Below are 25,092 nucleotides of genomic sequence, written 5' to 3'. Positions count from 1 at the left end.
GGCTGCACCTGCACTCCCGGTAGGTGACGGTGATGTCCCTCTTCCTTGCACCTATGGTCGACTTGTGGTAGCGGTGGATTCCCTCCGGTTACCCGCTCCCCGGCTGCAATCTGGGCCGGAGGAGCTCTACACTTTGCCCGCAGGCGCTGGCCCTGAGAAACTGGTGCCGTGGCGGTGGCGGTGTCTCTCCAGTTCAGGTTGGGCTGTTGCCTTCAATCGGGACTTGGTTGTTGGGGGATCTACGTCCCCTTCACTGACGGATTTGGCAAATCTGGCGACTCCTAGCCTTGCCGGGGTCCGAGAGGCCCCTGCCCTGGTGCTGACTGTCCTTCGGAACACTGCTCCAGACCACCGGGCACACAGCCAACGGGGTCCTTCCAGGAACTTCCAAACGGTCCCCCTCCAGACAGTCACCGCCGTCGCTGACCTTGCTGATCTGGCCCTACACAAAGCTGGACCCTTCAGGCTTTCTTTCTCTTCTGTCACTTCACTTGCTTTCCTCCTTTTCCACTTTTCTACTTTCACTTTCACTGTCTTAACTCCTCTGCTTAGCTCCTCACTCCTGCTCCTCCCTGAGCTATCTCTGTTCACCCTTTCATGTCCCTCACTGGACTCTCTCTTTGCTGTTTACTTTTGCCCTGTCTAGACTACTCCTCCACTCCTTCCACTTCCTCCTCCCTGACTAGACTGAACTCCTCTCCTTCTCTGCCTGGTTTTTCCCGCCTCCAGAGTTGTGAGCTCCTCGGTGGGCGGAGCCAACCGCCTGGCCCACCCCCTGGTGTGCATCATCAGACTCCTGGAGGAAGGCAACAAGGATTTGTAGGTTAGCTGTGATGTGCCTACCTGGAGTGTGGGGTGTGGTGGTGTTGTGACCTGTGTCCCCTGGCTTGCCCAGGGCGACACATTCCCCCTTAGCAAAATGCAGACCGTCCGCGGGCTGCCGTCCTACACCGGTTTTATTTTTCTGAAAAAGGGGTAACAGGGTTAAGAAAACATAAATAACATTTTTAATCATAACTCTTCCCAAGACGGGAGGCACATTCTTAAACGTTGCAACGGTATACGGTCACGGTGTCCGCTCTCTCCCACCCAAGCAACCTGGCCCTGATGCTGCCCCTAAAACCCAGGCAGCACCCCTTGACCCACAGTCCAGCACAAGTTACCCGAGCGGGATCTGTCCTTCCCCTCCAGAGGGTGGCCACCGGTTCCTTTGGTGGCTGGGCCCTGGCCTGCTCTGCTCAGGGCCCTCCCTCCAACCTGCCTCTCCGGAGGCAGCATTGCGGAAACGGTAACGGTAACCAACATATTTACAAGCCACTTAACGTTTGTGGTGCCCTGCAAGTTCACGGGTTTGTCCATAAGGAGTCCCTTATGCAAAACTTTTAACGGTCCCCACGGGGACAACGGTGCCGGCTCCAGCCGGTTCAATCACATCAGACAATCTGGTAACTGCTTCTTGGATTAATCATTTTCATCATTCTTCAAAACTTTTAAACAACAACAAACTAACTCAGTGGTGGTCCCAACGGGGACGGTGCAACGGGCATCCGCTGCCCTACTCCGGTCCCTCTGCTGCTTCATCCGAGGGAGGGGGTGCAGAGCTCACCCTGCTCTCATTGCTGCCCCTGAGCTTCACATCCAGGGCAAACCACCCCCTCTCTCCACAGTGTCGGGTGTACCGCACCATATCCCCCGCATTGAGGTTACGGCCAGGATGCTCCTCGGGCAGATGGGCATTCACGTCCCGCCGGGCCACAAACACTTCGGCCTCCAGGCCCGGTTCATATATAAATCCATAGCCCCGGCGGACATCAAACCGCCTCACCTGCCCTTCATACAACGGGCCCCGGACACGGAAGGTCGCCTGCCACAGATTTTCCTTCTCCCGAATGGCTCGGGCTACCAGCTCGGCTTTCCTTCTCTCCCTCTCCGCGATCTCCAGGCCCAGCTTTGTCGGCTCCCTGTCCCAATATGGCGCTGCTGCCAGCGCCGGCGCACGGGTCGGGCCCCGCGGGACATCCAGAACATTACCCACTGTCAGGAAGGTGGGCGGCGTATCCCGCGGTGTCATGGCCTTGGGCGCTGCCTTGCAACAACAACCCGGCGCCACCTCAGCCGAGGTGTGGGGGATGGGCACAGGGGCTTTCCGCAGCTGGGCCTTCGGCTCGGAGCGGGTCATCGGCTCCGGCTCGGGAAGCTGCTCGGGGACTGTCTCTGGCACAATCTTCGGGGCCTTCCATGGCAACACCTCCGGTTTGCTACGGGCTCCGGCTACAGGTCGGTCCGCTGGGGCGGACGGGCTGGGTATCGCTACCGGTTGCGGTGGTAGCGGGCCTAGTGGCGGGGTCACGGCCCCCGAGACGGGTGGCGAGGGAGGCAACGGGGGGAGAGGGCTTGGACCGGGTCCCTCAGCCTCAGCGACCGGTCCCTCCGGGACATAGGGGCGTGGGTCACTCACCCTCCCTTCCTCCGCTTCCTCCTCGCGTCTCCGCACGGTGGCTATAACATCCGCCATGTCGGTCTCCCACTCCTCCAAGAGGAGCTGCATTTTGACCTGCAGCCTTAGATGGAGCTGCGCGGTCCGGATTTCCTCCCACGCTGCGGTTCCCGGTGCGGGGGCCACGGTGTTTCGGGACGGCATCCACATGGTATCTTTCTCTCTTTCTTCCAGGAACGGTTTGCTTGCAGGGTCCTGGCGTCCCCGCTTTTATAGCTGCTGCTACATGCGTTCAGCCGCCATCGCGTCCCCCTTAGCTCTTTCCGGCCCCTCCTCTCTCGGGGCGGGGTTTTGGCCTTCGCGCCTCTACTGCTCGAGAAGACGCTCGGGCGGGAACTTTTCGCGCCAAAGATGGCGGCTTCTGAAATTTTTCTGCCGGATACCTCCGGCGGTAACAAGGCGCACCTCTACCAGACGGCAGAGCGGTAAGATCCTGTTCGTGACGCCAAGTTGTCGCGGGCGGGGAGGAGGGTGTCAGCACACTATGCTCACCCCTTCTGCTCGGGTCCGGCAGCTGCTCCTGGTGGCTCGAGCTGTGGGCCGGATCCCGGGGTTTCTCGAGCGACACTCCTTGCCCGTGAGTGAAAGGGGGTTTTTTGGGTGTGGGGATGATTATAGTTCGTGACGCCACCCACGGTTGTGGTGATTGCACCACCGCTGCTCAGTATGGGGGTCCCGGGGATGGTGATGCGGAGCAGCCAGGTGTTGTGTTGCCCCTCCGTGGGTAGGGGTTGGTGATCCCGGGGCCCAGTGAAGAGATGTAAAGTGTAGGGCCTGGTGGGCGCAGGGACGTGGGGGCAGCGCTGTGCCTTGCGGCACTGTGGTACTCACTCAGCCTGAGACGTGGACACAGTTTGTACGGTAAACCAAACGGCTGGTAGGACGGTCCCACAGACGGCTGCACCTGCACTCCCGGTAGGTGACGGTGATGTCCCTCTTCCTTGCACCTATGGTCGACTTGTGGTAGCGGTGGATTCCCTCCGGTTACCCGCTCCCCGGCTGCAATCTGGGCCGGAGGAGCTCTACACTTTACCCGCAGGCGCTGGCCCTGAGAAACTGGTGCCGTGGCGGTGGCGGTGTCTCTCCGGTTCAGGTTGGGCTGTTGCCTTCAATCGGGACTTGGTTGTTGGGGGATCTACGTCCCCTTCACTGACGGATTTGGCAAATCTGGCGACTCCTAGCCTTGCCGGGGTCCGAGAGGCCCCTGCCCTGGTGCTGACTGTCCTTCGGAACACTGCTCCAGACCACCGGGCACACAGCCAACGGGGTCCTTCCAGGAACTTCCAAACGGTCCCCCTCCAGACAGTCACCGCCGTCGCTGACCTTGCTGATCTGGCCCTACACAAAGCTGGACCCTTCAGGCTTTCTTTCTCTTCTGTCACTTCACTTGCTTTCCTCCTTTTCCACTTTTCTACTTTCACTTTCACTGTCTTAACTCCTCTGCTTAGCTCCTCACTCCTGCTCCTCCCTGAGCTATCTCTGTTCACCCTTTCATGTCCCTCACTGGACTCTCTCTTTGCTGTTTACTTTTGCCCTGTCTAGACTACTCCTCCACTCCTTCCACTTCCTCCTCCCTGACTAGACTGAACTCCTCTCCTTCTCTGCCTGGTTTTTCCCGCCTCCAGAGTTGTGAGCTCCTCGGTGGGCGGAGCCAACCGCCTGGCCCACCCCCTGGTGTGCATCATCAGACTCCTGGAGGAAGGCAACAAGGATTTGTAGGTTAGCTGTGATGTGCCTACCTGGAGTGTGGGGTGTGGTGGTGTTGTGATCTGTGTCCCCTGGCTTGCCCAGGGCGACACACTCGCACATGTGCAGTAGCAAGAAATCTGGACTTATTCTCCAGCGCTCGCACATGTGCAGTAGCAAGAAATCTGGACTTAGTCTCCAGCGCTCGCACATGTGCAGTAGCAAGAAATCTGGACTTAGTCTCCAGCGCTCGCACATGTGCAGTAGCAAGAAATCTGGACATAGTCTCCAGTGCTCGCAGCAACCGTAACAGTACCTCCCCCTCAAGGGCCCCCCTCCCGGCGACGCAGGTAATCGGCAACTAAGTCGGGAGCATGGACAGCCTCCTCAGGCTCCCAAGAGCGATGTTCCGGGCCGTAACCCTCCCAATCTATCAAGAAGAACCTGCGCCCTCTAACCATCTTAGAACCAACTATGGCTCGTACCTCATAGCTAGAGCGAGAGGAATCAGAGGCAGGAGAGTGCACTTCACGAGCGTGAGGTAAAATAGCCGGCTTTAGCAGTGAGACATGGAATTTGTCATGAATCCTAAGATGGACGGGTAACTTCAATTGGTAGACTACAGGATTTACCTGTCGAAGAACCTCATAAGGACCCAGGAAGCGAGGAGCAAATTTGACAGAGCTCACTCTAAGTCTCACGTGTTTTGCAGAGAGCCACACAAAGTCCCCTGGAGAAAAGACAGAAGCCGGGCGACGAAACCGATCGAACACCGTCTTCATACAGTCCTTAGCTGCTTGGATCGACTCTTGAGTCCGATCCCAAACCTCTCTGGCATTAGTTGCCCAGTCGGCAACAAGAGGAGAAGGTGCAGCAGCGGGAAACGGTACCGGTACCCTAGGGTGTTGCCCATTATTGAATACGAATGGTGTCTGCCCAGTGGCCTCAGCCAGCGAATTGTTAAGGGTTAAATTCTCCCAGGGTAGGAGGGAGGACCAGTTATCGTGGTTCTCAGCAACAAAGTGTCGAAGGTATATAATCATGAATTGATTGGTACGCTCAACCAAACCATTGGTCTCCGGATGGTATGCCGAAGAGAGATTCAACTCAATTTGCAGAAGGCTACAAAGATCTCGCCAGAAACGGGAAGTAAATTGAGGGCCTCTATCACAAATGATACGATCTGGCATCCCGTGAAGCCTAAAGACATAGTTGAGGAATAGTTTGGCTAGTACCCTGGAAGATGGGATTCTTGATAACGGTACGAGATGAACCATCCGGGAGAAATGGTCCGTAATGACCCACACAAATCTATGTCCCTGTGAACATGGAAGATCACCCACAAAGTCCATGCCTACCACCTCCCATGGTCTATCTGGCACTGGTAAAGGATGCAAGAGCCCAGCCGGTCTCTGCCGTAATGGACGGTTGCGAGCACACGAGTAGCAGGAACCGACATATCTCTTGACATGGCTGGCTAAGTGTGGCCACCAATACCACCTCTCCAGTAACTCTCGTGTCCGCCTAATACCAAAATGCCCACCCACCTTTGAGGTGTGGGCCCATGACAGTATATCATTCTGTCAATCAGGTGGAACAAAGGTCTTGCCCGGTGGGATTTGGTCTAACGTCACAGGAGAGAGCGTATGAAAAACCCTGGAGGGAAGGATAAGACGAGGTTCGTCAATCTCTTCCTGGGTAGAAAGCATAGAGCGAGACAGGGCGTCTGCCTTGTTATTCTTACTCCCAGACAGATAGTTGATGGAGAAGTGAAAGCGGGAGAAAAACAAGGACCAGCGGGCTTGGCGAGGATTCAGACGCTGAGCGGTTTGTAAGTACGTCAGATTCTTATGGTCTGTATAGACCTGGAAAGGATGTTTCGCTCCTTCCAGCAAGTGACGTCACTCCTCCAAGGCTAATCTCAAGGCGAGCAGTTCCCTATCCCCAATGGTATAGTTTCTCTCTGCCGGTGAAAAGGTTTTCGCAAAGAAGAAACACGGCCTTTTTCTACCTGCACCGTTCTTTTGATACAAGACCGCACCAGCACCCACTGAAGAGGCATCAACCTCTAAGAGGAAGGGCTTACTCTCATCGGGTCTTTGAAGAACGGGAGCAGTTGAAAAGTGTCTTTTTACTGCCTCAAAAGCCTGAGATGTCTCAGTAGACCAGGCTTTGGGATTAGCACCTTTCTTAGTCAAGGCCACTAAAGGGGCCACCAAAGTAGAAAAATGGGGTATGAACTGCCTGTAATAATTTATGAATCCTAAGAAGCGTTGCACCGCCTTCAAGGAATGAGGTTCGGACCATTGCAGGACAGCAGAGCTTCGCAGGATCCATAGCCAGGCCCTCTTGTGAGATAATGTAACCCAAAAAAAGGCAATGAGGACTGCTCGAATACACATTTCTCGAGTTTAGCAAACAATGAGTGCTCCCTTAAACGGGAAAGGACACGAACGACATCCTGACGATGAGTCTCCAGATCAGGAGAAAAAATCAGGATGTTGTCCAGATACACCACTACTGAGGATAACAGTAAATCCCTGAACACATCGTTTATGAAGTCCTGAAATACTGCGGGTGCATTACATAACCCAAAAGGCATGACGAGGTATTCATAGTGACCGTCTCGGGTGTTAAAAACTTGAGCTCCTCTCAGTCTGTCAAAGAGCTCCGAAATTAAAGGTAACGGGTATTTGTTCTTTATTGTGATTGCGTTGAGACCCCTGTAATCTAAGCAAGGACGCAAATCACCCTCTTTCTTCCGAACAAAGAAAAACCCAGCTCCCGCGGGAGAGACAGACTTACGAATGAACCCCTTCTCTAAACTCTCTCTTATATAGGTCGACATGGCCTCCAACTCAGGTATCGACAGGGGGTAAACCCTGCCTTTAGGTGGAACCGAACCTGGGATAAGGTCTATGGCACAGTCATACGGCCTATGGGGTGGAAGAACCTCAGCACCCTGTTTGGAGAACACGTCAGCGAAATCCAGATAGGGTGTAGGTATGGGAGAGAGATCAGTAGATGCAACCGCAATGACCTTAGGTGGTAAGGGAAGACATCGGGACTGACATTTCGAACCCCAACTAATAATGCTGTCAGACTCCCAGTCAATGTGAGGAGCATGAGTCCGAAGCCATGGGAGACCCAGAAGGACGTCGTCTATACCCTCAGGCAAAACAAGAAAAGAAATCTCCTCTATGTGACCCTGAGACAGGGAAAGGCGCAAGGGAACTGTCCTCAATGTAATGGAGTCAGACAACATAGTTCCATTAACAACACGGACAGGAATAGGCGCCTCTAACATGATAGAGGGAATATTGTGTCCCTTTACAAATCCTGAGGACACAAAAGTCCCGTCAGCTCCGGAATCCACAAAAGCCATAATAGGCCATGTATTCTCAGATAACGAGAGCTGACCTGGGATACAACACTTAGAGGGTGCAGAAGACGTCTCTAGTAACCCCCCTCTAATGGTTACTAGGCCAGGGAGTTTCCCTGACGACTAGGACACTTGTTGGCATAGTGCCCAGCCTGACGACATACGTAACATATAGGAGGACCAGACTTGCGTAATCTGGAAGACGTATGACCTAACTCCATAGGAGTGGGAGATGTTTCAGATGCTGAGGAAGATGGTAGTGGACCCTCAACAACTGGAATAGCCCGATGCTTAGGGCGTGAGGAAGAGACCTCGAGTCTACGTTCCTTATGGCGTACATCGATCCTCGTTGCTACTGTGATCAAGTCCTCCAGAGAAGCAGGGACCTCACGAGTAGCAAGTAGCAAGAGCATCTTTGACATAGCCTGCCAACCCTCTCCAGAAGATAGGAATCAACACCTTCTCTGGCCAATCTAGTTCTGCCACCAGAGTTCTAAAAGCAATGGCATAAGAACTAGTGGATACCGAACCCTGAGATAGATCTAACAGTCTCAGGGCCGCATCATGGGTAACCTGCGGACCCATGAGTACCACCTTTAGAGCATCAAGAAAGTCTTGATGTCTCAGAGTAACCACATCAGAGCGCTCCCATAGGGGAGTCGCCCATTCTAAGGCTTTGTCCTGAAGTAAGGAGATGATAAAGCCTACTCTGGACCTCTCCGTAGAGAAGCGAGAAGAGTTGACCTCTAGGTGTATCTGACACTGACTAATGAAACCACGACATGATCTGGCATCACCAGAATATCTGTTTGGCAGAGCAAGTCGAGGATCATGTGCAGATGTCACCATGGTCTGAGGTTTATCCTCTATACTCTTGAGCCGTGACTCAAGTACTTGTATGTAACGGTGTAACTGCTGATATTCTGCCATAACTGCCAGACCCTTGGCTCAGTCCTAATGTTACGGGGGGCTGTCTGATAATAACCTAAACGAGTATCAGACAGTCAGGGTCCACCGTGCAAAGACTCTGCTGCAGACTATGGCAGAGTGCAATACCTCTGTTAACTCACAGAAGGATATCATAAGAAAGTAAAGCAATTCCTCCCTTACTTGGAGGGTGTGTGGAATGATCTCTGTTAATAATCACAGAGACAAAGGCAATGTGTGCAAAATGGCACCTACCTAGGTCCGCTCTTCTAGTGGTGCAAAAGAGACGAACAGCAGCGTAAGCCGCACAAAGCTCCTACCTGCGTTCGCTCCACTAGTGTGCGAGGACACGAACCACTAGATATGGCACCTGCCTAGGTCCGCTCTTCTAGTGGTGCAAAAGAGACGAACAGCAGCGTAAGCCGCACAAAGCTCCTACCTCTGTTCGCTCCCCTAGTGTGCGAGGATACGAACAACTGCCAGACGCAGTATAAGGAACGTTACCCTAGCGGCAACGTCCACCTACGAGTCGAACCACAAGGCCCAGCCAGACCATGTGCCTCAGGCACCTGCCTATGTCCGCTCCCCTAAGAGGTAAGGATACGGACAGCAGCCGAAGCTGTAAGGTATAAGAACGCTACCCTGCCGGTAGCGCTCACCTAGCATAGACAGAGGAATGCCTAGAGGAACGCGCACAGAGCGTCTACTCTTATGCATGAACCAAGAGGACTGAGCGCCATGCGGCATGTGTCAGGGTCTTATATAGACTCTGTGCCTCATCCAAGATGGAGGACACCAGAGCCAATCCGCTGCCAGAACGACAGGAGTGACGTCATGCTGGCCTATCACCGAGCAAGGCATCACAAGCACATGACCAGCGACCAATCGGCATAGAAGGTGTCAGAGACATGTGACCTCGTGTCAGCGATGATGTCACCCGCACATGTGCAATGGCTCCAATATAGGACTTAGTCTCCGGCGCTCGCACATGTGCAGTAGCAAGAAATCTGGACTTAGTCTCCAGCGCTCGCACATGTGCAGTAGCAAGAAATCTGGACTTAGTCTCCAGCGCTCGCACATGTGCAGTAGCAAGAAATCTGGACTTAGTCTCCAGCGCTCGCACATGTGCAGTAGCAAGAAATCTGGACATAGTCTCCAGTGCTCGCAGCAACCGTAACACCCCCACGCTGAGTGACAGGTGTCACACTGCACCCAATCACAGCAGCCGGTGGGCGTGTCTATACTGTGTAGTGAAATAAATAATTAAATAATTAAAAAAAACGGCGTGCGGTTCCCCCCCCAATTTTAAAACCAGCCAGATAAAGCCATACGGCTGAAGGCTGGTATTCTCAGGATGGGGAGCTCCACGTTATGGGGAGCCCCCCACCCTAACAATATCAGCCAACAGCCGCCCAGAATTGCCGCTTACATTAGATGCGACAGTTCTGGGACTGTACCCGGCTCTTCCCGATTTGCCCTGATGCGTTGGCAAATCGGGGTAATAAGGAGTTATTGGCAGCCCATAGCTGCCAATAAGTCCTAGATTAATCATGTCAGGCGTCTATGAGACACCCTCCATGATTAATCTGTAAATTACAGTAAATAAACACACACACATGAAAAAATCATTTATTAGAAATTAAAAACACAAACACATTCCCTGGTTCACCACTTTAATCAGCCCCAAAAAGCCCTCCATGTCCGGCGTACTCCAGGATGGTCCAGCGTCGCATCCAGCGCTGCTGCATAGAGGTGACCGAAGCTGCAGCAGACACAGCCGCTCCGGTCACCTCCATACAGCAAATGAAGACAGCCGTGTTATCAGCTGAGCTGTCACTGAGGTTACCCGCTGTCACTGGATCCAGCGGTGGATGCAGCGGTGGCCGCGGAGGTCACCACGCAGCCTTCATCCCCACGGAATCACCACTGCAATTGCGTACTCAGATCCATACAGGGGGGCTGTAGACATAGGGCTTTCATACCCTAAGGAGAATACTGACAGTGTAATCCCCACTGAACCACCACTGCATCTGGCATACCCAGATTTTCACAGGGGGGCGACAGACACAGGGCCCTCACATCCTAAGGAGTCTTTAGCAGTGTAATAAGGACTACAAGCTGTATTTATCTTGACCCACATAGTGCGGATCAGATACCACAGTATGCTAATGAACATTGGGTCTTCAAGTGATGTATCATATAGACAGTAGCAAAGGTTGATCACTAATGTACCATTGGTCAGCACATGTGAACTTAATTTCACCAGTCTAACTTCATATACGTTTCCTGTGTACATTTATTTGATAAAGGCCAAAAGTATATGGCCGAAACGTCATAATAACACAGACCTTTGCATGAATAAAAATTGGCATTAAAAAGCATCAATATTCTCTATTCTTCATTTTTTGAGTGCCCGAGTTGACTCTTTGCACGATTGACTTTTTTTCTCGGTGGCACCTAACCTATATTTGTGAGCCAGATTCTATTCTATATATACGACGGGGTACGTGGACCCTAGGTTGGGGAGTATCATAGTATCATAGTTTTTAAGGTTGAAGGGAGACTCTAAGTCCATCTAGTTCAACCCATAGCCTAACATGTTGATCCAGAGAAAGGCAAAAAAAAAACAAAAAACCCCAATGTGACAAACAAGTTCCAATGGGGAAAAAATTTCCTTCCTGACTCCACATCCGGCAATCAGACTAGTTCCCTGGATCAACACCCTGTCATAAAATCTAATATACATAACTGGTAATATTAAATTTTTCAAGAAAGGCATCCAGGCTCTGCTTAAATGTTAGTAGTGAATCATTCATTACAACATCATGCGGCAGAGAGTTCCATAGTCTCACTGCTCGTACAGTAAAGAATCCTCGTCTGTGATTATGATTAAACCTTCTTTCCTCAAGACGTAGCGGATGCCCCCGTGTTCCAGTCGCAGGCCTAGGTGTAAAAAGATCTTTGGAAAGGTCTCTGTACTGTCCCCTCATATATTTATACATTGTGATTAGATCCCCCCTAAGCCTTTGTTTTTCCAGACTAAATAACCCCAAGTTTAATAACCTGTCTTGGTATTGCAGCCCACCCATTCCTCTAATAATCTTGGTCGCTCTTCTCTGCACCCTTTCCAGTTCAGCTATGTCCTTCTTATATATCGGTGACCAGAATTGTACACAGTATTCTAAGTGCGGTCGCACTAGTGACTTGTACAGAGGTAGAACTATATTTTTTTCATGAACACATACCTCTTTTAATACATCCCATTATTTTATTAGCCCTGGCAGCAGTTGCCTGACATTGTCCACTAAAGTGAAGTTTACCATCCACCCATACACCCAAGTCTTTTTCTGTGCCTGTTTTACCCAGTGTTCTACAATTAAGTACATAATCATACATTTTATTGCCTCTACCCAAGTGCATGACCTTACATTTATCTACATTAAACTTCAATTGCCACTTCTCAGCCCAATTCTCCAATTTACATAAATCTCCCTGTAATATAAACTTATCCTCCTCTGTATTGATTACCCTGCAGAGTTTAGTATCATCTGCAAATATTGAAATTCTACTCCGCATGCCCCCAACAAGGTCATTAATAAATATGTTGAAAAGAAGTGGGCCCAATACTGACCCCTGTGGTACCCCACTATGAACTGAGACCCAGTCCGAGTACGTACCATTAATAACCACCCTTTGTTTCCTATCACTGAGCCAGTTTTTAACCCAGTTACACATATTTTCCCCTATCCCCATTATTCTCATTTTATGTACCAACATTTTGTGTGGCACCGTATCAAAAGCTTTTGAAAAGTCCATATACACAACATCCACTCCATTTCCCTGGTCCAGGCTTGAACTTACCTCTTCATAGAAGCTGATCAAATTAGTTTGACAGGATCGATCCCTCATAAACCCATGTTGATACTCTGTCATAAGGTTATTTTTCTTGAGATACTCCAGTATAGCATCTCTCAAGAACCCCTCAAGGATTTTACCAACCGTAGAGGTTAAACTTACTGGCCTATAATTTCCCGGCTCAGTTTTTGTCCCCTTTTTGAATATTGGCACCACATTTGCTATGCGCCAGTCCTGCGGTACCGACCCTGTTATTAAGGAATCTGAGCAGATTAAACATAATGGTCTATCTATCACAGAACTCAATTCCTGTAGTACTCTGGGGTGTATGCCATCCGGGCCCGGAGATTTGTCAACCTTAGTGATTTCGAGGCGGCGGCGTACTTCCTGCTGGGTTAAGCAGGTAATATTCAAGGGTGAATTTATGGCATCACTGGTCATGTCATCTGCCATGGCATTTTCTTGTATAAAAACCGTAGAAAAAAATTCATTCAGCAGGTTGGCTTTACCCTCATCCCCTTCCACCATTTCACCAAGACTATTTTTAAGGGGGCCAACACTATCGCTTTTCAGTTTTTTACTGTTTATGTAGTTAAAGAATATTTTAGGATTATTTTTACTTTCTCTTGCAATGAGTCTCTCTGTCTCAAACTTAGCTAACTTAATTTGCTTTTTACATATTTTATTTAATTTTCTATAATTATATAATGCCTCATCACTACCTACCCTCTTTAATTCTTTTAAGGCTTTCTGTTTTTCTTTTATTGCTTCAGGCAACTAGCTTCAGGCAACCCAATAATTTACCCAAGGAGAATGGAGCCTTCGAGATCCGTTTCCACCCACTCCAAAATCAGGGTACTAGCGCAACGAGGGGGATAGGACTTTCCAGTCAAAACGGTCCAGAATATCCCAAGCGTGAACCCTGAGAGCAAGCTCCCACACTTAGCCATAATGGGGGGAGCGGGACCCGGCAAGTTTCATACTACCGGGACCAACAGAGAAGTAAACTTAGTGCCAGGAGGCAGGTAACGGATCACTAGGCAGCACCATTGGGGACGGGACCTGAACTAAGCTCCCCTCAGTGGCAGCGGTATCCAGAACTTTGGTTTATCCAGTTGTCGGTGTCAGCTTAATGGACTGAGTGAGTACCACAGTAACCCCTTGCATCCAACGACACTCCCCTTCAATCACCGAGCCCCGGGGTATCCCCCCTACCCGTAGAGGGTCACAACACCAGGCTGCCTCATTCCATCATCCCCGGGTACTCCCAACTGCAGCAGTGGTACTCCTAATTACCACATACCACGGGTGGCGTCACAAACTCTAATACCTCTCCTGTAAATACCCCCCTCTTCATTTGAGTGGCCACACGACCCCCGGGTCCGGAGACCCTCGAGCCACCGCGGATCTGGATCCGAGCAGCTCGGCTGCTGGCACAGGGGCGGCACACTGACACTCCTATCCCTCTGCAGGTACTGGAAGGAATCCACATTCCTGGAAAGAGTCCCAAAGATAAAACACTGCACAGAGAACCCCATAGAATGAGCTACTACCCTAAATCATCATAATAGCATTACATATTCCTTTAAGTTAAATGTGACTTTTACTACCATCCAGAAGCACTAGATGGCCGTGAAGGTCCATAAACAATTAGTGCTCAATAATATGTATCAATAAATTGATGAGGCAGTAAGAGATTATTTAACCTATACCCAGACATAAAACACAAACGGCTAAACAGACTCACCCATGGTGGGTACACAGTGGAATGTAAACTAGCCCCGACACGCCCGTTTCGTTGTCTTCCTAGGGGAGCTGCAAAAATCATCATATACACCAACTCGTTTCAGGAACACCTCGACCAACTAGGACAGGTACTCGTCATCTGCCGGCCCACAACCTGAAAGTAGAACCGAAGAAGGGCTAACTCTTCCAGGCAAAACTCAAGTATCTGGACCATACGGTGTTGCGAGATGGAGTATTACCATCCCAAAAAAAGTTTGCGGCTGTTCGGCAGTGACTGACCCGCTGGACCTTGCGAGAGCTGAAAGCTTTCCTAGGACTAGTAGTGTACCAAGTTGGCGGGCCTCCTGAATGAGTTGCAATGGGGGACAGCAGGAATGCCGAAAAATCAAACCATTTCTTGGTCCCAGAAACAGGAGGAGGCCTTCCACGCCCTAAAGGATGCTATGACCACAACACCAATACTGGTTTATGCGGATTGCGACAAGCCGTTTTTACTTTGGACAGTTTGTAGTCTTCAGGGCTTGGGGGCTGTACTGTCCCAGGAATGGTCAGGAGAGAGTAATCGCATATACAAGCCGGTCCCTACGTGACACAGAGAGGAATCCCCATAACTACAGTTCGTTCTATCTGGATCTGCTGGCCTTGGTGTGGGCCATGACGGAGAAATTTGCAGGCATCTTGACAGGGACTAAAATTCAGGTCCAAACGGATAATAACCCGCTAGTACACCTAAACAACACCAAATTGAAAGCCCTAGAACAGAGGTGGGTGGCAAAGTTTGACTTCAGCATCCGGTATTATACCACCGTAGAGAACGCTAATGCGGACGGTCTGTTGAGGGTAACCGTCAAGGTCCCTTTGGGGGATCGTGAGGAAGATTTGGAAGAGGAAGAGACTCCTGACTTCTGGAAGTTCCTGCCCCTGGTGATGGCGGCCTTGACAAGCAGAGAGGCCTGTGTGCCACTAAATCATTGGGACGAACTAAAGAAGAGTGGGGTCTTGCTCAAGACAAGGATGAAGGTTTGAAACAGATGAAACAATGGGTAGCCCGGCAGCAGATCCCAAACAAAGAGGCCTTGATGCTGACATCAAGAACATACTGCATCAGAGGAATAGGTTGGAGCTTCGGGATGCTGTACTTTACCGTGGGAAGCAACATCCGAAGGAGACCGAGGAGAGGTGGCAGGTGGTCCTCCCAAAAAACCTGGTGCCCGAAGTTGTCAAAGAGGCTCATGAGTTTGGAGCCCACTTCGGTGCAGTCAAGACCTACCAGTGGCTACAGCGGTATGAGTATTATCCCAGGCTGTAGTCTGCAGTAGAAGAGGTCTGTCAGTGGTGTCGAGTGTGCGATCTCGTCAAGAGCACCGAGCAAAGGGCACCCATCTAGACCATCTGAACAAAGGAGCCATTGGAAGTCTTGATGATTGATTACCTCCTCGTGGGACATTCGACTTGGGGTCCACAGTACTGTTTGGTCATGACTGATCATTTCTCCAAGTTTGCTGTGGTTACCCCAACTAGGGATCAGATGGTCGAATCAGCTGCGCAAGCTATCTGCCAAGATTTCATTCGAGTATATGGGTGTCCGAAAGTGATTAACTTTGACTAAGGTGTGTGTTTTCAAGGCAAAGTAATGGAAGAACTGTATCGCTTGTATAGCGTCTAGGACCACTCCCTACCATCCTCAGGGCAACGGAGCATGTGAGCTGTTCAATCATACACTTCTTCAGATGCTGAGAACCTTAGAGGAAGATAAGAAGGTACACTGGCCGGAGTACTTGTCGGAATTGGTTTGGGCCTATAACAACTGGGTCCATTCTACAATGGGGTATAGCCCCTATCTGCTGCTATTCGGAAGAACTGGATGGGAGGTCTTTGAACTGAACCTAGAGCAACCCAAAAACCTGTCTGAACACGCAGTCACCTCTTGGGTGAAGGAGCACCACCAACGGCTGCAGACAATGAGAATACTAGCGCAGCTGCATTTGTTACCACCCCGGCTAAAAGAAGAACCGTTGAATCCTCCTGAGGACCCTGTGGTGAACGCTACCCTGGAAGAGAGCCAAGAGTCAAGCAAAAGCCAGGATATCTGGAGATCCCAGAGGTCTGCTACAGGGGTTCCACCAGTTAGATATGCGGACCAGTTTGTATTGTCAGTATTGTTGATGTTGTCTTCCTCTACAGGTGTTACCTATACATTACGCGCTCATGTATTGTACTGTGTGATCGCCGGAGATGACAAGAGAGCCAGTCACCTTTTTGTTGTAGGTCCCCAGTGGCAAAGAACATGAAAAGGCCAACTTCATTGATTGGTTCATGCCCTTATATGGTCATGGCCGAGGATGACCATCATTAAGGAGGGAGAGGTGTAGGCGAGTGCAGCCTCTACTAAGGATGTTGCTTCACTGTGACTTTCAGATTGTGTTGTACTGTGGGTTTAAAAGACTGGCTCACTAACAGAGCATAATGGGATTGCCCAGATCTCTCCCTGCTGCTGGGAGTTGATTTGGTCAGATAGGGGAGAAGTGGAGAAAGAAGCAGGAAATGGGACAGTGTGGATTCCTTCCAGGATGTGCAGAGGAATAGGAGTGTCGCATCTGGCCTGCCAGAGTTCCTTGCCTGACGAGCCCAGCTGTCCAGCAAATTGGGAAAAGAAATCCTGCATCGCCCTCCTGGAATGAAGTGGGCACCACCATACCGACAAGCCCCAGAGCGGACCGTTCCTGCGGATGGAGCAGTGAGTGCGTGCCCAAGTACGTCAGAGAGGAAACCAGTATAGGCCTCCATAGAGTAGGATTGGTTAATGTTGTATACAGTATGTGCATATCGTTGTATTGCTATTTGAACTTGTATTGCTTACTGTACTAGTTGTGGCGACCTGGGTCGTCTGCCTCAGCTAAAGTATACAGTGTTGTATCATGAGTTGTCTCTTACCGATGGTTCTTTTTTTGCCTCTATCCGGCCGCTGCTCAGCAGCTTTCATTTGTTACCCTGATAAATAAACTTTCTTCTTGGTTTACCCATTAAGTCTGTCTTATACCATGACTTGCTCTGCAGAGCAGCGGCCCTCGGACCATCACTTCATTTTCACTCATCCATCTCAGTGGAGCATGGACTCTAACCTTAATATCCTGCCTAGGCAACATCTTAGAATGTCCAACACCCACTTGATGGCTAAAAACGTCATCTCCATGAAGGAATGAGGCTACGTCTGCACGCTGCACTTTATTTTTTAACAACAAAACTGCACCTTCTGGCAGAAAACCGCACCTTGTGACAGAAAACGCATGCATTATTGCACTGTTATTTGAGTGTTTTTTTCCATGTGTTTTCTGTAGTGAAATTGGAGCACCCCATGGGGTCTGGGGGATACTCGTTACCGGGCCAGTGAGGGTCAGGGGGTTGTCACGGGTAGCCCTGCCCAGTTTCGTGACCCCGAGGTGTCGACAAAAAGGGATGGATGGATGGATGGATGGGATGATGGGGATGAAGGATATTCGGGGTAGTTGTCTCGTGACGCCAACTGTGGTATGCAGCCAGGGATCAGCCACCGCTGCGGGTGCTGTCCTCTGGGGCGGATGGTGTCGCAGCTTGGATAGTTCGGCTCCCCACAGGTAGAGCGGGCCCCAGGGAGGATGACGGAGGTGGTAACGGCCGGTGGCGCCAGACCTCGGGGCGACGACGCCGACAATGACGGGCTGACACAGTGGATGTGGTTCAAGGTCTTTACTCACTGTTAGGTCATCACCCTTGGAGTGCCGGTTTCTGTTGTGATGGGCTCCAGCCGATCCCGGACAGTTCAGAGGCCACCACCGGTATTGTGAAGTGTGAGACCTTCCTTCCTTGCGCTTTGTAGTGTGGATCCCCGTGGCAGGAAGCTACTTGGGGACCCCTGCCTTTATTGGTTAAGTTCCTGTCCCATTCGCAGGCAGCATGAATCAAATGTGGGCCCGACCGTGGTCCTGACTTCTGACTCAGTATGCTGCTGTGCCCCAGGATCTTTGGAGGGCAGAGAGATGTGACATCTCCCTGTCCGGCAGATTCGGATGGCACAACATGAAGTGTATGCCACTTTAGGGTTCTGCACCCTGAACTGTGCTGGTACTGAGGGAGATATTGAGCTCGACCTCCAGCTACCGTGTTGCTCCTCTGTCTCACCAACTCCACCGATCGTCTCCTGCTTCTTTCAGTCAGGCTGGTCCTAACTAAGAAAGCTCTAAAGCACTCTCCTTATCGACCATTCTGTGCTGTGTCTCAGACTATTCTGAGGTACAAACTGTGTGTTCCTTACCCAGGATGAGTATTGCACCTTAAGTCAAATGCAATATCCTGTGGCGAAAGAGCCTTAGGGGCACCACAAAATCAATGGCTGGAAGGGCTAAAAAAACGCAAGACAGAAATGCACAAAGAACTGACATGCTGCAGTTTTTTTGGCGAACCAACACTGCAGGCAAAAAAAAGCAACATGCTCACAGCATTTATGAATTCTCATAGACTTTGCTTGGATATGGAAAGACATGCAGGTTTGGGCAACAAACTGCACCAAAAAAGCATCAAAAACGCAGCATGTTCATGGAGCCTCATTCTTCTCACAAGAAGACCATTTCTTGTTCAGGTACATTTTTGGGTGTTCAAGACGGCACCTAACTAGACCTTTGATGCATTCGTCTGGACCACAAATTCTTTATTGAAGTCTGATGTCACCAACACAGGTTGTTTACACAGAGCTATCTTGAGTTCTTGGAACGCTGTCTCCGCTTCTGGAGACCACTTGGCCATAGCCGACTTTGTGCCCTTAAAGAGGTCAGTAAGGGCAGTGGCTATCATGGTGAACTTTCCGATGAAGCGACGGTAGTAGCCCACAGTGCCAGGGAACACCCTAAGGCCCGGTGCCCACGCTGCGTATTTTGACGCGGATTTTGATGCAGATTTTCAGAAATATGCAGCAAAATCTGCATGTCCATTGTAAAGCCAGCAAAGTCTATGAAAATTCAGAAATGCTTAGCCCACGTTGAGTATTTTTCCCTTGGGTATTTTGTGCATATTTCTTTTTTTCTGCACCAAATCTGCAAAAAATACGCAAGGGAAAAATAAGCAACGTGGGCACAGCACTTCTGAATTCTCATACTTTGCTGGCTTCACAATGGACATGCAGATTTTGCTGCAGATTTCTGAAAATATGTGTCAAAACTACACAGCGTGGGCACTGGGCCTAACTTGTTTCTCTGAGAACAGTTCTCATCGGTGTCCTCAACCACAATGAGATTGGCCTCCATTTCACATATGAGACCAGTAGTGAGAGATTGGCCTTTTTGGATATCATGGTCGAGAAGGGTGATGATGGTCGTCTCATGACAAGCACTTTTAGAAAGCAAACTGCCTCAAATTCTTTTTTGAGGTGGGAAAGTGCCCATCCCAAATCTCAGAAAAAGGGTATTCCCAAGAGTCAGTTTGTTAGAATGCGACGCAATGCTTTAGGACACAGTCCCTCGACCTCATGGAAAGACTTAATGAGAGAGGCTACCCTAAAAGGGTGATTAAGAACGCTTATGACTCTGTGGTGAAGATTGATCGTACTACTGTGCTGAACCCCAGGCATGAGCGGGAGGACAAAACAGGCACTTTGAGGTTTATTACGACTTTTTCTAACGGTGCAACTGAGCTGAGGCAGAACCTGACTAAGTTTTGGCCTATTTTGAAAATGGATCCTGTACTTGATAAACAGCTATCTGACTATCCATCTGTTACCTTCCAGAAAGCGAGATCACTTAAAGACAGACTGGTGCACAGTCATTTCTGTGATAATCAGTCTGCTTGGCTCAACAGCAATGTCAAGGGATGCTTTAAATGTCAGAACTGTGTAAATTGTAAGGTTATCGAGGAAGGTAAGGTTTTCAGCAGTGTGGGGAATGAAAGGACCTATGAGATCAGGTCCTTTATAACCTGCAAAACCAAGGGGGTAATCTACAGGATCTTGTGCTGTTGCGGCAAGCAATATATAGGCAAAACAATACGTGAGTTACGCCGAAGGGTGGGTGAACATAAAAATGATATAAGGTGCATGCTGGGTAAACACTAGTGATGAGCGAGCATGCTTGTCACTACTCGGTACTCGCACGAGTATCGCTGTACTCGGGCTGCTCGGCGGGGACCGAGTAATCTCGCGATACTCGTGCTGTACTCGTGGTCTTCATTTCTGCATGTTGGCGCTCTTTTGAGAGCCAGCCCTCATGCAGGGATTGGCTGGCAGACCACTGCAATGCCACAGCCCTGTTAGTTGTGGAATTGCAGTGATTGGCCGGCCTGCACAGCGTGACCGAGCCTTTATATCGGCCGGCGCGCTGTGCTCTGCTCACAATTATCCAGACAGTCAGTGCAGGGAGAGTGTCGCTGATTCAGGGAAAGCTTTGCGGCCCTTTATAGTTAGTTCCGGAGCAGGGCTGCAAACAGTGTGACCAGAAGTCCTTCTCAGGACTATTCTAGTTGTATACAGGCAGGCAGGGTATAGCCAGGTCGGAGTACAGTAGCAGAGTCCTTCTCAGGACTATTGTTGCTATATACAGGCAGGGTATAGCCAGGTCGGAATACAGGCTAGTGACCAGAAGAGTCCTTGTCAGGACTATTGTAGCAGTATACAGGCAGGCAGGCAGGCAGGGTAGTGGTGACCGTATACCAGCCTTCATCATATCTGGGGCTGGTGTACACATTGTAAAACAGTCCAGATAGTGTCAGACTTCTCAGTAATTGTCGCTCCTAAAAACCAGTTAGGTTCTTATTGCGTCCGTGCTTGCATTTAAAAACAGCACGTGTGTGGCAGTCAGTGGCAGCGTACAGGTGCGCGTTTTGCACAAACTATTATATAACGCACAAGTCTAGTGTATAATACACGTCAGTCAGCAGTGTCTGATAGTGTCAGACTTCTCAGTAATTGTCGCTCCTAAAAACCAGTTAGGTTCTTATTGCGTCCGTGGTTGCATTTAAAAACAGCACGTGTGTGGCAGTCGGTGGCAGGGTACAGGTGCGCGTTTTGCACAAACTATTATATAACGCACAAGTCTAGTGTATAATACACGTCAGTCAGCAGTGTCTGATAGTGTCAGACTTCTCAGTAATTGTCGCTCCTAAAAACCAGTTAGGTTCTTATTGCGTCCGTGCTTGCATTTAAAAACAGCACGTGTGTGGCAGTCAGTGGCAGCGTACAGGTGCGCGTTTTGCACAAACTATTATATAACGCACAAGTCTAGTGTATAATACACGTCAGTCAGCAGTGTCTGATAGTGTCAGACTTCTCAGTAATTGTCGCTCCTAAAAACCAGTTAGGTTCTTATTGCGTCCGTGGTTGCATTTAAAAACAGCACGTGTGTGGCAGTCGGTGGCAGGGTACAGGTGCGCGTTTTGCACAAACTATTATATAACGCACAAGTCTAGTGTATAATACACGTCAGTCAGCAGTGTCTGATAGTGTCAGACTTCTCAGTAATTGTCGCTCCTAAAAACCAGTTAGGTTCTTATTGCGTCCGTGCTTGCATTTAAAAACAGCACATGTGTGTCTGTCGGTGGCAGCGTACAGGTGCGCGTTTTGCACAAACTATTATATAACGCACAAGTCTAGTGTATAATACACGTCAGTCAGCAGTGTCTGATAGTGTCAGACTTCTCAGTAATTGTCGCTCCTAAAAACCAGTTAGGTTCTTATTGCGTCCGTGCTTGCATTTAAAAACAGCACGTGTGTGGCAGTCAGTGGCAGCGTACAGGTGCGCGTTTTGCACAAACTATTATATAACGCACAAGTCTAGTGTATAATACACGTCAGTCAGCAGTGTCTGATAGTGTCAGACTTCTCAGTAATTGTCGCTCCTAAAAACCAGTTAGGTTCTTATTGCGTCCGTGGTTGCATTTAAAACAGCACGTGTGTGGCAGTCGGTGGCAGGGTACAGGTGCGCGTTTTGCACAAACTATTATATAACGCACAAGTCTAGTGTATAATAATACACGTCAGTCAGCAGTGTCTGATAGTGTCAGACTTCTCAGTAATTGTCGCTCCTAAAAACCAGTTAGGTTCTTATTGCGTCCGTGCTTGCATTTAAAAACAGCACGTGTGTGGCAGTCGGTGGCAGGGGACAGGTGCGCGTTTTGCACAAACTATTATATAACGCACAAGTCTAGTGTATAATAATACACGTCAGTCAGCAGTGTCTGATAGTGTCAGACTTCTCAGTAATTGTCGCTCCTAAAAACCAGTTAGGTTCTTATTGCGTCCGTGCTTGCATTTAAAAACAGCACGTGTGTGGCAGTCGGTGGCAGGGGACAGGTGCGCGTTTTGCACAAACTATTATATAACGCACAAGTCTAGTGTATAATAATACACGTCAGTCAGCAGTGTCTGATAGTGTCAGACTTCTCAGTAATTGTCGCTCCTAAAAACCAGTTAGGTTCTTATTGCGTCCGTGGTTGCATTTAAAAACAGCACGTGTGTGGCAGTCGGTGGCAGGGTACAGGTGCGTGTTTTGCACAAACTATTATATAACGCACAAGTCTAGTGTATAATACACGTCAGTCAGCAGTGTCTGATAGTCTCAGACTTCTCAGTAATTGTCGCTCCTAAAAACCAGTTAGGTTCTTATTGCGTCCGTGCTTGCATTTAAAAACAGCACGTGTGTGGCAGTCGGTGGCAGGGGACAGGTGCGCGTTTTGCACAAACTATTATATAACGCACAAGTCTAGTGTATAATAATACACGTCAGTCAGCAGTGTCTGATAGTGTCAGACTTCTCAGTAATTGTCGCTCCTAAAAACCAGTTAGGTTCTTATTGCGTCCGTGGTTGCATTTAAAAACAGCACGTGTGTGGCAGTCGGTGGCAGGGTACAGGTGCGCGTTTTGCACAAACTATTATATAACGCACAAGTCTAGTGTATAATACACGTCAGTCAGCAGTGTCTGATAGTGTCAGACTTCTCAGTAATTGTCGCTCCTAAAAACCAGTTAGGTTCTTATTGCGTCCGTGCTTGCATTTAAAAACAGCACGTGTGTGGCAGTCGGTGGCAGCGTACAGGTGCGCGTTTTGCACAAACTATTATATAACGCACAAGTCTAGTGTATAATACACGTCAGTCAGCAGTGTCTGATAGTGTCAGACTTCTCAGTAATTGTCGCTCCTAAAAACCAGTTAGGTTCTTATTGCGTCCGTGCTTGCATTTAAAAACAGCACGTGTGTGGCAGTCGGTGGCAGGGGACAGGTGCGCGTTTTGCACAAACTATTATATAACGCACAAGTCTAGTGTATAATAATACACGTCAGTCAGCAGTGTCTGATAGTGTCAGACTTCTCAGTAATTGTCGCTCCTAAAAACCAGTTAGGTTCCTTTTGCGTCCGTGGTTGCATTTAAAAACAGCACGTGTGTGGCAGTCGGTGGCAGGGTACAGGTGCGCGTTTTGCACAAACTATTATATAACGCACAAGTCTAGTGTATAATAATACACGTCAGTCAGCAGTGTCTGATAGTGTCAGACTTCTCATTAATTGTCGCTCCTAAAAACCAGTTAGGTTCTTATTGCGTCCGTGCTTGCATTTAAAAACAGCACGTGTGTGGCAGTCGGTGGCAGGGGACAGGTGCGCGTTTTGCACAAACTATTATATAACGCACAAGTCTAGTGTATAATAATACACGTCAGTCAGCAGTGTCTGATAGTGTCAGACTTCTCAGTAATTGTCGCTCCTAAAAACCAGTTAGGTTCCTTTTGCGTCCGTGGTTGCATTTAAAAACAGCACGTGTGTGGCAGTCGGTGGCAGGGTACAGGTGCGCGTTTTGCACAAACTATTATATAACGCACAAGTCTAGTGTATAATAATACACGTCAGTCAGCAGTGTCTGATAGTGTCAGACTTCTCATTAATTGTCGCTCCTAAAAACCAGTTAGGTTCTTATTGCGTCCGTGCTTGCATTTAAAAACAGCACGTGTGTGGCAGTCGGTGGCAGGGGACAGGTGCGCGTTTTGCACAAACTATTATATAACGCACAAGTCTAGTGTATAATAATACACGTCAGTCAGCAGTGTCTGATAGTGTCAGACTTCTCAGTAATTGTCGCTCCTAAAAACCAGTTAGGTTCTTATTGCGTCCGTGCTTGCATTTAAAAACAGCATGTGTGTGGCAGTCGGTTGCAGCGTCAGGCTCCATATTGTCCCTGGATAGAGACGTGCATGATGGCCTGTAAACGTGAAGTGCCCATTGTAAGGAAGTGGGTCTATTGTAGTATAGCCCTTAGGCAGGGCAGCCAAAAATTGGGAGGCTCCACGTTGTCCCTGGATAGAGACGTGCATGATGGCCTGTAAACATGAAGTGCCCATTGTAAGGAAGTGGGTCTATTGTAGTATAGCCCTTAGGCAGGGCAGCCAAAAATTGGGAGGCTCCACGTTGTCCCTGGGTAGAGACGTGCATGAGGGCCTGTAAACCTGAAGTGCCCATTGGAAGGAAGTGGGTCTATTGTAGTATAGCCCTTAGGCAGGGCAGCCAAAAATTGGGAGGCTCCACGTTGTCCCTGGGTAGAGACGTGCATGAGGGCCTGTAAACCTGAAGTGCCCATTGGAAGGAAGTGGGTCTATTGTAGTATAGCCCTTAGGCAGGGCAGCCAAAAATTGGGAGGCTCCACGTTGTCCCTGGGTAGAGACGTGCATGAGGGCCTCAAAACATTGTTCCCATTACAAAGGAGCGTGTCTCCTGTCGTTGTAATGTCCATTCTGCAAAGAATGGGCGAAAAAATTTACCACTGGGGGTATACCTGAAACAAAGGCCTAAGTATTGCAATTTGTAACGGTCATCATCATGGTGGCGCATGAGGAGAAGGAGGAGCAGTCCAGCGATTATCCAAAGTCCAGAAGTGTGTACCCATGGGTGAGTGGAGGTACATGGCAAACTTTAAATTCCGCTCTCATTTGCTGGTGGTGTGGTGAAGTCTGGCCCAATCCAACCCTTGTTCATCTTGATCAGAGTCAGCCTGT

This window comes from Anomaloglossus baeobatrachus, chromosome 4, assembly GCF_048569485.1.
Source record: "Anomaloglossus baeobatrachus isolate aAnoBae1 chromosome 4, aAnoBae1.hap1, whole genome shotgun sequence".
NCBI lineage: Eukaryota > Metazoa > Chordata > Amphibia > Anura > Aromobatidae > Anomaloglossus > Anomaloglossus baeobatrachus.
The sequence above is the reverse complement of the archived record's forward strand: the minus strand, read 5'-3'. Positions refer to the sequence as shown.